Below are 13,421 nucleotides of genomic sequence, written 5' to 3'. Positions count from 1 at the left end.
TTAGTTTAAATAAATGTATTAAAATAAGTACATTTGTATCATTTATTTTAAAGTAATAATTTAGCATTAATTTGAATTGTTTTAATTATTGAATTGAATTTGATTGAATTAATTCTTTTATAACGTTATGTACGTAATAATGCTAAAGTATTTATGTATATAATGACCGTTTATACATAAGATTTAAATTGTAAGTCATCTATTGTAAATTAAACAAACAAACACTGCATTCTGGAATTCACACATTTCATAAGAGATGTATTATTATGCTATTTTAAAAGATTTTAAAGTCTGTCATATTTATAAAAATATCTCAAATAAATAATCCAATAAATATTCCAAAGCCAACATATTAAAAAAGTAATACATTTACTGGTATACTTATGTTTCCAATATATTTATCTCCATACATTTTTTTTAATAATGATATTCTTGGTTATATGACTTTTTTCAAAATTACTACAGGCCCATAGCCAGGGGTGGTTCGGAAGGCCCATCCCTCATTGACAAAGGTCCAGAATTTGTCCCACATGAGCTCATTTGTCCTATTTTGACTGCTGTGCCATCATAAATGGTGAAAATAACTCATCGAAAAAGGCTTTTAAGACCAAGCGGAATCCTCTGTTGGCTGCCGCTTTGGTGTGACTTCAGCTAATCAGTTTTATAATGCAAACAATAATTTTTCATGAGTCCAACATACATGCGGCTGTGCAAGAAAACTTAATCTGACATGAAGTCATCTTTCACTACTGACCTACTGTGTTGTTTTTAAATAGAGAAAATATTTTACAAGTTACTTTTATTCAACATTTTGGACCTTGGACATTGAAGCAAAAAATGACCAATAAAAAGGTGTGAGGCACCAAAAGCAGCCCATGTTAAAATTAATTTAAATGCTAATTTGGCTGGAGTTGTCATCCATGAATTTTCAAATTGTTAACAAGAGAGGCTAGAAAATCGTAAAGCTCTACACTATTATTATTATGCTTTTTTTATTATTCAAATGGCAAAGGAAAGTTGATTGTGTTGGCCAGTTTGTTATTTTTCCTAGTAAAATACAATTGGCTAGTTTTTAATTCAAAACCTTAACATATTGCTGTTTTTTCTAATGACATACTATGATGTAATGTAATTTGTATTTTAAAAATAAGCATTTTTCATATTTCTTTATTCAAAATCTTTAGGAAGAATTTTTGGTACATCAAAACGTGTTGTTATGATGACCATCCGACAAGCTAATCTAGCTAAAAACAGTGCTTGTCAGAATGTCACTAAAATGTAGTATTAATCTCATAATTAAATAAAAGTTAAGGCGTATAACTGCAAAAAGGTCCACTTTTTTAGAAAAAAGAACCATCTTTTTCAGTAGGCTGGTTACGGGCTGTACTATGCTACCTAATTCCCTATTTTCAGTGTATTTTTCTGTCAAAAATGTCTAGAGTGAGCACATTTAACAATATTAGATCATTGTGTTTTGAATATGCAGCCTGATAATGACAGCATAATTGCATTGGCAACGCAGATTTATATGTAATTAAACAGAATGAGCTAGAGAGCATGTGGGGAAACCTAACCTAACCTGAACTGTGTGTGTATGTGTGTGTGTGTTCACAGAAAAGTGAATCCCCTCAGTGACTCACCACTCCGGCATGCATCAGAGCCCCCAGCGCTCACTTTAGTCCTAGAAACCCACTGTATGGGGGGTTGCATCAATGTGCCTTGGGTGCAAATGAACATTTCTTTTGTTCTTGTGTTAGTTCTCAACATTTCAGGGAAGAAACTGAATGCCAAGAATTCTCCAGAGGTTAGTATTTTGTGCACGCCAAAAGCTGATCTCGGAATTAAAAGCGTGGGTAGCTGATTCACTAACGCAATCATGTCACTAGGCCTGCAACTATTATTATTATTAAAAGAATGTAGTATTGCATGTGACATGATAAGAGTGTAAATGGGCTTTATTTACACTTCATTCATCTATGCATTGAAACTAAATAAGCACAAAGGTTGTTGTTTTTCACAAGCCATGCTCAGATGCCTTAATTATGTGTAACTCTAGCCATCAGCAAGGGCAGACATGTATGTTCGACCTTGTCTTGATTAAGAGCACTTGTGGGGAAATTGCCTCTGTTGGCCACCAGTAGCCACTGTTCAGCTAAGTCAATTGGCTTTCCTCAGGAATATGAGATGTCAATGAGGATTACAGTTTTTTCCAACTGCTTACACACAAAATCTTTTCATGTCACACAATTTATGAAGCTTATAATTCAAAATGCAAAACTACACAGCAAACCTCCAAAACCAGAAGCTATTTAGCACCTTGACTAGCAAAGTCGAGCAAAGGAGGTCGAGCCTTCTCATTTATGGCTCCTAAACTCTAAAAAATAGCTTTCCTGATAACGTCCGAGGCTCAGACACACTCTCGCAGTTCAAAACTAGATTAAAGACCTATCTGTTCAATAAAGCATACACTTAGTGCACCACTTAGCGGTGATACATGAATGTGCTCATCACAGTTTTCTTCATCTCGTTTATATGAACAGCAGCTACGCTAATTATTCTCTTTATTCTCTGTTTCCACCTGGGGATACTCATCCCGAGACCCTCAGACCACGCAGTGCCACTGATTCGATCCAAGACCAGAGACGAGATGATCCAAAGGTTTCCATATCCTGGACCAGGCCGTATCCAGAGCAGCTACTGTGGTGGTCATGGAGGAGTGGAGAGCATGAGACTGATTCCTGTGACGCTCCAGGGATAGTCGAGTCTTTGGCTTCCAGCCTCTGGCACTTGGACTGCAGCTCTGCACAAAACGTGGAGAAATGGTTGTGCCCATCTGAGCCTGGTTCTCTCGAGGTTTTTTTCTTCACCTTCGCCAATTGGTGAAGTTTTTTCCTCTCCGCTGTCGCCACTAGCTTGTATGGTTTGGGATCTGTGGAGCTGCGCATCGATGGATTTGCTCTTCAGTATTTGGACTCTCAGTAGTGATTATTAAACCAAACTGAACTGAGCTAAACTGATCTGAACTTAAACTTTGAAAACTGAACTACACTATTTCAATGTACTATAATCTTCTATGTGAAGCTGCTTTGACACAATCTACATTGTAAAAGCGCTGTACAAATAAAGGTGAATTGAATTGAATTGAATTGAATTGAATTGAATTGAATTTCTCAGCCTTGAACTTAGTTTTCAATTGCATAAAACACTTTTTTCAAAACACTACACAATTCTCTACCTAAAATGCAAAAATCTAATAGGAAGCTACTTGCTTTCCTTTTCCAAACACAACCAATCAAAATGCAACACTTATTCACAAGGTCACACACACACACTCCTCAAATGTGGAAACACATATTTCTATACTGATGACTAGGGCCAGACAGAATCTGCAGACATTTTTTGTTATTTCTGCTGAGAATTTTGTAAAAAATATGCTGATTTTTTAAACACATTTCTTAACATAATAGTTTTAATAACTCATTTCTAATAACTGATTTCTTTTATCTTTGCCATGATGACAGTAAATAATATTTGACTAGATATTTTTCAAGACACTTCTATATGGCTTAAAGTGACATTTAAAGGGTTAACTAGGTTAATTAGGTTAACTAGGCTGGTTAGGATAATTAGGCAAGTTATTGTATAACGATGGTTTGTTCTGTAGACAGTCTAAAAAAATTAGCTTAAAGGGGCTAATAGTTTTGACCTTAAAATGGTTCATAAAAAATAAAAACTGCTTTTATTCTAGCCGAAATGAAACAAACAAGATATTCTCCAGAAGAAAAAATATTATCAGACATACTGTAAAAATTTCCTTGCTCTGTTAAACATCATTTGGGAAATATTTAAAAAAGAAAAAAAAATCAAAGGGGGGCAAATAATTCTGACTTCAACTGTATATAAATAAATATAAATCAAATATTAAAATAAAATAAATATCAATAAAAAATGTTACAACAGCATGTATGCGTCTATTTGCAAATATTTCTGTGCATGTGAACAATCTGATACATATTTAGTATTATGGCAAAGCATTCTAAAGTTAGGGGTGCTTTTCATTATGCCCAACAGTGTGTAGTTGGTTAGGCAAAAATCTGGTAATATGAATGAAGTGTGTGCCATTTCATGCAAATTTTGATTTTGATAATGCTATGTGTAGTTTCAGATGGAGTGCTTCATTTTGCAGGATATATGAGGTATTTCGCAGTTTGGGTGTGTGGTTTTGTGAATTGTGTTAAATATTTTGATGAAACCAGACTAGTTTGAAAAATTGTGTGTTAGCAATTGGAAAAAAACTGTAATAAAGGGACTAAGCCAAAAACAGAACGAATGAATGAATGAATGAATGAATGAATGAATGAATGAATGAATGAATGAATGAATGAATGAATGTTTATCGTTTTTTTGTATGCTTTTGTATACAACAGTAATGTCTGGCCTAATGAATATTTTCTGTTTCTTCATGGCGTTGGTGTTTACAGTGTACCTGTTACTGGTCTCAGCAGATAACTGTCACTGTAGAACATTGTGTTGAATGTAGATAAAAGCCTATGAAAGAGAAAAGAGCTTTAGATTTAGAACAAAAGTGTTTACATGCTATATACAAAAGTGTTATAATATGAAAGACGTGTTTGCTATTTGCTGTGAATGCTTCATTCTGACGTGAATTTTTGGCATTTTGAATGCAGTGCTACATTTTGAAGGAAATGTGAGGCATTCTGCATTTCATGTGTGCAGTTTTGAGAATTGTGTGTAGAGTTTTAAAAAAAGGAGACCCTGTTTTGAAAAGGTGTAAGCAGTTGAAAAAAAAACTAAGTAAAGTAACAACAGTTTTTTCTTTACCAACGCTAGGACACATTTTTCAATACTTAGGTCACCTTTGCAGAATCTTCACACAGTGAGCACAACAGAAGTCTATGTGGGCTAAACTGAGGATCAATTATCATTGTTTTGGCACAAAATGCATTCAGTGACTACATCTCTCAAATTTGATGAATTCTTTTTTCACTCAGACACAACGACTGCCAAAAATCTTTGTGCGTACAGGACATTTTGCACGTGCTTACATACTACTTTCAAAACTCATGTTCAAAACAACAACATCATGCAAAACTGAATAAGAAAGCAAAATTCAACAGCAATATTTTAATGAAATATATTTCAAATCTAAAAATGCAGTTTAAGCAGCCACAGCTGATTCTCATTGTAGATGAACATCTGCACAGGTGTTACTCTTTCAATTTCAGTACAAAAGGAGACAACTGCTGAATAGGTTTGTATTGTGATGTAAACATGGACCCAGCCAGAAATAGACAAGTGGCTGAAAGAGGAAGAAGATTGCCAGGGATGGATCAGGCATGCCAGAAGATTCTTTCCTAGGTGTAATGCCCTAGATATTTTATTTTATTTTTTACCATTTTTATTATTTGTTTTTATTTCTCGTATACTTGTTTCTTTTATTCCTGTTTATGTAAAGCACTTTGAATTGCCACTGTGTATGAAATGTGCTATATAAATAAACTTGCCTTGCCTTGATCAGCGGTTCTCAACTGGTTTGGCCATGGGACCCACATTTTTACATGGTCATCAAGCCGCGACCCCAATTTTTAGGAACTATAGTATAATTTTAGGAATTGAAATTAGTTTGTATTTATTTGTTAACGTACACAAGTAGTGACAGATCCATCATAAGAAAATCACCAAGACTTCCAAATAAAGAATATTTTATTGCTGTCATTTAACAAAATGTATGCACTTGTGATGCCCTTAGCTCCTAAAGTGGTCTTTGAAAATAGTTCACAGGTTTGTCCTTGCAACTGTGATGTTTGGTTTCTAACCCTGATAGCAAAAGACTCCAGGGCGGATCCGCCCTCAAGCCGCCAGCTCCGCTATGCTGTCAGAATCAGTTTGGCTATTCGCAAACAATATGCCCCGCCTCCGAACGGCGGACTGTCAGTTCGTGGGCTCGCAACAGACCCTGGGCGGATGCGCTGATCTAACGCGCCCATTTCAACGGTCGCGGTCACAGAGTGTAGTCGCCAGAATGAAGTAGCAGGAGCCCGCAGATCGGAAAAACGGTAAATATGTTTTATCTGTGCACTCATGTAATCATTATTGCTTTGTTTGATATTTATTTTTATCCTGAAATGATTGATATTTCAAAATTACGCCAAGATAAGCTAAAGTTAGCTGTTCATTTGTATTTAGCATATCGCTACATTTGAGTAACATTAAAAATAGCTTTGGTAAATAACTTTGAGTAACGTTAAAGCTATTAGGACGGGATTTATTAGTGTGGGGGAGATTGAATTACCTATTTGGTTTTTAATGCAGTAGTGAGCGCCTATTTTATCGTAATTTATCACCCCTTTCCTGCAAAATAGCGAGACAAGGCCTAACGCAGGGCTATTCAATTGGCGGCGCGCGGGCCGAATTTATAACTTACACCAAGGCTAACACGCACACGCACTGGTTTAACTATAATATCTATTATAGTTGCCTCCCTAATTGTTACGCAGTTTAAAACACAACATAAGAATGTGTCTGAATGTAGAATAATCCCACTTATACACTGCTTTTGTTGTGCTTTAAAATAAAATATTTGAATATGTTTGTAAAAAAAGCATATTGTACAATAAACTGATATTATTTAGTTTTAAAATACAACATATTAACATTTTAATGTAGAAAAAGCCAACGTGAGTGTCTTAAGGAGCTGAAATACAGCATATGAGCTCTTATGCTGTTGTTTCATCATTCATATTGCAAGTCATATCTCTCCGGCCCCTAGTTGGGGTGCTTTTCATGAACTGGCCCCCTTGACAAACTATTTGAATAGCCCTGGCCTAACGTTTAGGCCTAAAGTTACCTTTTACACCCACCTCCATTTAGTTTGAGACTAATTTTGTCTATATTTTGACAAATATATTCTATTAGATAATTATTTCAAATGATAATTTTGTGTTTCTCTCTCTCTCTCTGTATGTGTGCACTGTGCAGCTTACAGTTCATCCAAGTCCCTTGGAGGCCATTTCACCTTTTTCAACCATTTGGGTAATGTAAGATTAAAACAGTTTTGAAAGACAGCTATTTTGTTAAATAATGGCAATGGTATATATTACAACTTTTAACATGTAATAAATGTGCAATTGAAAAAGATTCATTCCAATATTTTGAGTTTAGAAAACCCACTTTTATCACAATACTTTGGATATTGTACAGGATACTAGTTTGAGTTTATTTTGGTTTATGCTTACATTTTTACATTTATGCTTCTCCCCATGTTATGTTTTACATAATTCTTTCTTATACTAAATCATAACAAGATGCTGTGTGTGTTCTGTTGCAGCTTATTTTAGTTTATGCCTGTATTTTTACATGTATGCTGCTCCTCCCTATGTTGCGTTCCAGATCATTATTTTATATCATAATAAAGTCATATTAAGATACTCTGTGTGTGTGTGTGTGTCTCTGTGTGTGTGTGTGTGTCTGTGTGTGTTTGTGTGTTTTCTGTTGCAGCTTACAGTTCGTTCAAGTGCTGCCAATTTCTTGGAGGCCATTTCACCTTTATCAACCATTTGAGTAATGTAAGTTTTGAAAGACAGCTATTTTGTTAAATAATGGCAATGGTATATACTACAACTTTTAACATGTAATAAATGTGCAATTGAAAAAGATTCATTCCAATATTTTGAGTTTAGAAAACCCACTTTTAATCACAATTCTTTGGTTCTGGTATAGGATACTAGTTTGAGTTTATTTTGGTTTATGCTTACATTTTTACATGCTTCTTAGGCCTGTCACAATAATCAATACTTGACCTATCGCACAACACATGACCTCAATAATCTTTGATGATGCAATATATATCGCCCATACATAAAAACAATTCTAACAACATTTTAGCTGATTGTGCAACATCTCTATCTTTACTCGAGGTTTCAGTGTCAGTATGGTTAAAAAAAACACTATAGTATTTACCATAAATTACTATAGTATATTTTTATGCGGGTGTCTGACAGCTGAAAATAGATCTGCTAGCAGATATCGCAGCCTCTGTCATTTTTTACCTTGCACTTCTTTAACATTTATTATTTATTTGTTTACGATATGTTTTCACATTCTGGTTCCAATGAATCATTATTAAACTGTTAAAATGACTAATTAAATCAAACATTCTAAAGAATAAAATATTCATTGTTTTTTGAAAGAGTGTACTTGCATTATGCATACAATATATGTATGTGCGTGTGTGTGTGTGTGTGTGTAATTGTTTTGTTATTGTCATATAATAAGTGGCTTAAAATAATCTTCAATTGACAATAAAATAAGTATCGCAATATATTTTGGTGCAATACATCGTACAACAAAAAATAAATATCGTGACAGGCCTAATGCTTCTCCCCATGTTATGTTTTACATCATTATTTTTTATACTAAATCATTGCAAGATGCTGTGTGTGTTCTGTTGCAGCTTATTTCGGTTTAAGCCTAAATTTTTACATATATGCTGCTCCTCCCTATGTAATGTTTCAAATCATTATTTCATATCATACAAAATCATATTAAGATACTGTGTGCATGTATGTTTTCTGTTGCAGCTTACAGTTAATTCAGGTGTTGCCAGTCTGTTGGACCATTTCAGAATTGTTGTTGGAGTCATCTTACTATTTCAACTGCTAGAGTAAAGTAAGTTTTAATAGTTTTAAGTCTAAAGTGACAAGTTTTGGTTCTTTTCCATAACTTACTGGTTGTAATCTGTTTTGTGCTCCTGTAAAATTTCTTTTAGATAAAATGAATAGGAAAACTGCTCTTGTCTCTAGCTCTGCCTTAAGTAGGAGGACACATAGATGTAGTTAAACGACTTTAACAAATTAGTGATGGCTGCACAAATTTGACTGACTTTCAGATGACAACAGAGAGGGACATTTTAGAATTTTTTACAGTGTTTTACTGTTAAAAGTTTTTTTTTTTAATGTCAGTCTTAGGAGTGAAAAAACATACTGTGTTAATAGGGTATATGCAGAGCTAGTGTTTAACTAGTGTTTAATAAACTTCCGGTGAACGGTTTATGTGACTTTTTTCCATTTTATACGGTTCCTTTTACAGCATCGATGTTGCAATGAATTAAAATACAATCAGTTAAATAGACTTTGTCATTCATTTAGTTGCTCAAGCGTAAAATGAGACCAAAAAAAGAAAACAGACGCTGATTAAACGTGCTGATTTTGTAATGGCATACAGTTCACTGGAAGCACTTAGCCCAGGTTACTGACAAATTAAAATCCTTTAGCATACTTCTGCATATACCCTATTGTTAAAATGGTCTTCTAGTCAATCAGAAAGTCACATTGCTATGTCTTTAATGAATAACCTGTGCTGTAAATTGAGCAGTTTTAGGTTTACTGTCAAATAAACGCAAATAGCTGTAGCTACAGTATCAAATTAAGGCCCTTAAAAGGTATTTAAAAGTCTTAATCACATTTTTACGAGGTCTAAAATTTTGTTTAAACGTTGTCCAAATTGTTTGACTCCAAAAAGGCATAAATATACAGTTGAAGTCAGAATTATTCGCCCCCTTAGAATTTTTTTTTCTTGTTTAAATATTTCCCAAATGATGTTTAGCAGAGCAAAGAAATTTTCACAGTATGTCTGATAATATTTGTTCTTCTGGACAAAGTCTTGTTTGTTTTATTTCAGCTAGAATAAAATCAGTTTTTACTTTTTTAAGACCAATTCAGGGTTAAAATTATTAGCCCCTTTAAGCCATTTTTCCCCGTCAGTCTACAGAACAAACCATCGTTATACAATAACTTGCCTAATTACCCTAACCTGCCTACCCAATTAACCTAGTTAAGCTTTTAAATGTCACTTTAAGCTGTATAGAAGTTTCTTGAAAAATATCTAGTCAAATATTATTTACTGTCATCATGGCAAAGATAAAATAAATCAGTTATTAGAAATGAGTTATTAAAACTATTATGTTTACAGATGTGTTAAAAAAAATCTGCTTTCCGTTAAACAGAAATTGGGGGAAAAATGTGTATTTTTGAGACTGTTCTGGCAGAAGCAGGCAACTCGTACCTTTCAGCCAATCAAGTGAGAGCTGTTTTCAATGTCACAGTCCCTTTGCATTGAACTTTGAGTGTCTTACATTCAGAGATGTTGTTTATGTTCACACAGCTACATTACACATCAACTAAAGTTTACAATATCATATCATAGTGGACCACCCCTTTAAAGAATATCTGCTTGTGTGTTACAGGTGCTGTGAGAAAGAACCATGTCTCCCATGCCGCCACTGATGATTCATCTATTCATTCATTTTCTTTTCGGCTTAGTCTCTTTATTAATCTGGGGTCGCCACAGCGGAATGAACCACCAACTTATCCAGCATATGTTTTACACAGCGGATGCCCTTCCAGCTACAACCCATCTCTGGGAAACATCCATACACACTCATAAACTACGGACAATTTAGCCTACCCCATTCACCTGTAATGCATGTGTTTGGACTGTGGGGGAAACCAGAGCACCCGGAGCAAACCCACACAAACATGTGGAAAACATGTACCCTCCACACAGAAATGCCAACTGACCCAGCCGGGGCTCGAACCAGCGACTGGTGAGACGACAGCACTACCTACGTCTTGCTGTGAGACGACAGCACTACCTACTGCGTCGCCGCCACTAATGATGTCATTGTTTAACATGTGATACAATGGTTCAACCTGGCAGCAGACAGGGGAAGCTCAAGGAGTTGCCCTACTGTCAGTATCTTGACTCAACAGTGAACTCTTTGAAATGGTCATTTAAAATAGTACCATTCTGTTCAGCAAAGTCTATAATTAATTCTGCTTTTAATCTCCTTTTACTCTTTTTCATGTAGTAAAATGCTTTTATGAAGTAAACCAGTTAACGGTACAATTTTTTCATTGTGTTTTATTTGTTCTGTTCAGTGTATACGTAGTACAACTTTGATAATAGGTCATTACTGACATATTTACCCTATTTAAATATCTATTTTTATAGTTTTTTTGTGATTGGCTAAAAGGATTTATTTAGATTTAGACGTTTTGAATGATTAAGACAGACATTTTAAATATCAAGTTTTTATTGTCTAATGTTCTATAGATTTTAGATATTTCTTTAGGTAGTTTTGCCCAGATTAGTTTTGAATTAGGAAACTCAGGGTATCAGCACCAAATTATCTACTAATGAACGGGTCTGGATCGGATCCGGATAAGCTACTTCATCAATGAGTCCGGGTCCAGATCAGATCTGGGCCGGATGAGCTAGTCTATCAGCGGGTCTGGATCGGATCCGAGCCGGATGAGCTAGTGTATCAACGGGTCCGGATCGGATCCGAGCCGGATGAGCTACTCTATCAGCGGGTCCGGATCGGATCCGGGCCGGATGAACAGCTTTATTAGCGGATACGGGTAAGGTCTGAAACGGGTCCGGATCGGATCCGGAATTCTTATCCGTTCCGGATCCGTTGCGGTGTGCAAGTGGACTCCATTACGGACCCGTTTTGCGTATCCGTCGCGGATCATGTCACACCTTCGCCGCGGATCCGTTCCGGAGTCATTTTGCTATCTGGGAAATGTCGTTTTAATTTAGAAGGTTACATGTTCTCTTGTGAGAGCACCTCACTACTCATGACACACTGAGGTTTTAAGCCTTTTTTGTCGTCAATATACGTAAATCCATACTTCACATATTTGGGGTCGTACTTGCGTTCCGACATATTTGTTGCTATAATTAAATGAAATTTCACATGTCAATCGGTACGGTTGTTGCGCGCGCATTTCAAAATTAAAGTCCGTATAAGCAAAATAAGTAAAAAATTAAACATTTGTTGTTGTTTTTTGACCACACACTCCGCGACCCACTTTTGTGTTGCGACCCACCAGTTGAGAAACACTGCCCTTGATGACATAAGATGTGATGTGGATGAGAACCTGTGGCCAAATGGAGAAGAGCGAGTATATTAGCATTACTATTGTACCTGTATCAGTGGACGGTGTGTATACAAATTTTTGTATTTTGGAATTACTTAGTGCAAAAAATAAAACTAAATAAACAACATAAAACATTAAGGAATTCTCCATCATGTTTGATTCATTCCACTAACATATATTGCAGATCGCAACCCTGCTGAAAAATCCAGCTTAAACCAGCCTAGGCTGGTTGGCTGGTTTTAGCTGGTTGACCAGCCTGGTTTTAGAGGGGTTTTGGCCATTTCCAGGCTGGTTTCCAGCCATTTCCAGCTAGTCAGGCTGGAAAATGACCAGCTAAAACCAGCTTGACTAGCCTGGTTTAAGCTGGACATAGCTGGTTTTGGCTGGGCTCCCAGCCTGGCTAGGCTGGTCAAGCTGGATTTAGCTGGTCATCTCCCAGCTTGACCCGCTTAAGACCAGGCTGGAAATGGCCAAAACCCCTCTAAAACCAGGCTGGTCGACCAGCTAAAACCAGCCAACCAGCCTAGGCTGGTTTAAGCTGTTTTTTTCAGTAGGGAAATATATGATAGATCGCAAATAAACAATATATATTGCAATTATAAACAGATGTGTCCTTGTTTTACACAAGAAAACACTGTAATGCTCCATGTTAGTGTTTTTTAGCTCATTGTTTTGTGGGTGACAAAGTGTGTTTGTGGCCTGTCAACCTTTGCTAGTGTTCTGGAAGAATGGGTTTATTTATAAAGTGTTTTGGTAGTGCATTTTGAATGTGAAATGAAGTGCTTTGCCAAGCTGAAAGTCGGTTAGGAGACATTGTGCGAAGAGTTTTGCAAAAGTGTGAGAAATGTGTCCTAGCGTCGGTAAAATACTGTAATAGCTTTTTAAAGTGTATGTAATAAACCAGCTTATGAAATACAGTGATAGTTATTAGTTTTAGCTAGTATTACTATTAGCAATATTTAAATGTAATTAGAAATTGGGATGTTATTAAATCTCCTTTATGCTGGTGAACAATAACGCAGGTAAGAGGTGTTAAATGGCTGATGCAAACCTAAAAGGCAAAGCCATTGACGCGTGTGGTAATGCAGCATTCATTAGTACAGTCACATTTCAAGAGCTTCACATGCTGACAGCAACACTATTATGCAGCATTAGAGCAACACAGGTGCACAGCACAGAACAAAAGACCACCAGAGCTGTGTTTCACCTGTGAGTGTGTGTGTGTGTGTGTTTGTTTGTTTATGTGTCCTTCTGTGTCTGTCTGTTTGACTAAGAGTATGTCTTTGTGTGTATCTGTGTTTTGTGCATTTGTGTGTCTTTGTGTCTCTGTGTGCATATGTTTGTGTGTTTGTCTATCTGTGTTTGTGTGAGTCTGTGTTTTGGTGTGTGTCTCTCTGTCTGTTTGTGTGTCTGTATGTGTATCTGTGTGTCTTTTTGTTTCTCTATGTGTGTGTGTGT

The 13,421-nt window shown here is 35.9% G+C and overlaps 1 long non-coding RNA gene across 1 annotated transcript; it reads left to right on the top strand.

Annotated features, from left to right (window-relative positions):
• Positions 1 to 5,886: 5,886 nt before the first annotated feature.
• LOC130234166 (uncharacterized) lies at positions 5,887 to 10,871 on the top strand. Its single transcript, XR_008838267.1, has 5 exons — positions 5,887 to 6,077; positions 7,000 to 7,053; positions 7,519 to 7,586; positions 8,601 to 8,688; positions 10,265 to 10,871. It is a non-coding gene; the product is annotated as an uncharacterized LOC130234166 (long non-coding RNA).
• Positions 10,872 to 13,421: the final 2,550 nt, after the last annotated feature.

This window comes from Danio aesculapii, chromosome 8 (genome assembly GCF_903798145.1).
Source record: "Danio aesculapii chromosome 8, fDanAes4.1, whole genome shotgun sequence".
Lineage (NCBI taxonomy): Eukaryota > Metazoa > Chordata > Actinopteri > Cypriniformes > Danionidae > Danio > Danio aesculapii.
The sequence above is the reverse complement of the archived record's forward strand: the minus strand, read 5'-3'. Positions and strand labels throughout refer to the sequence as shown.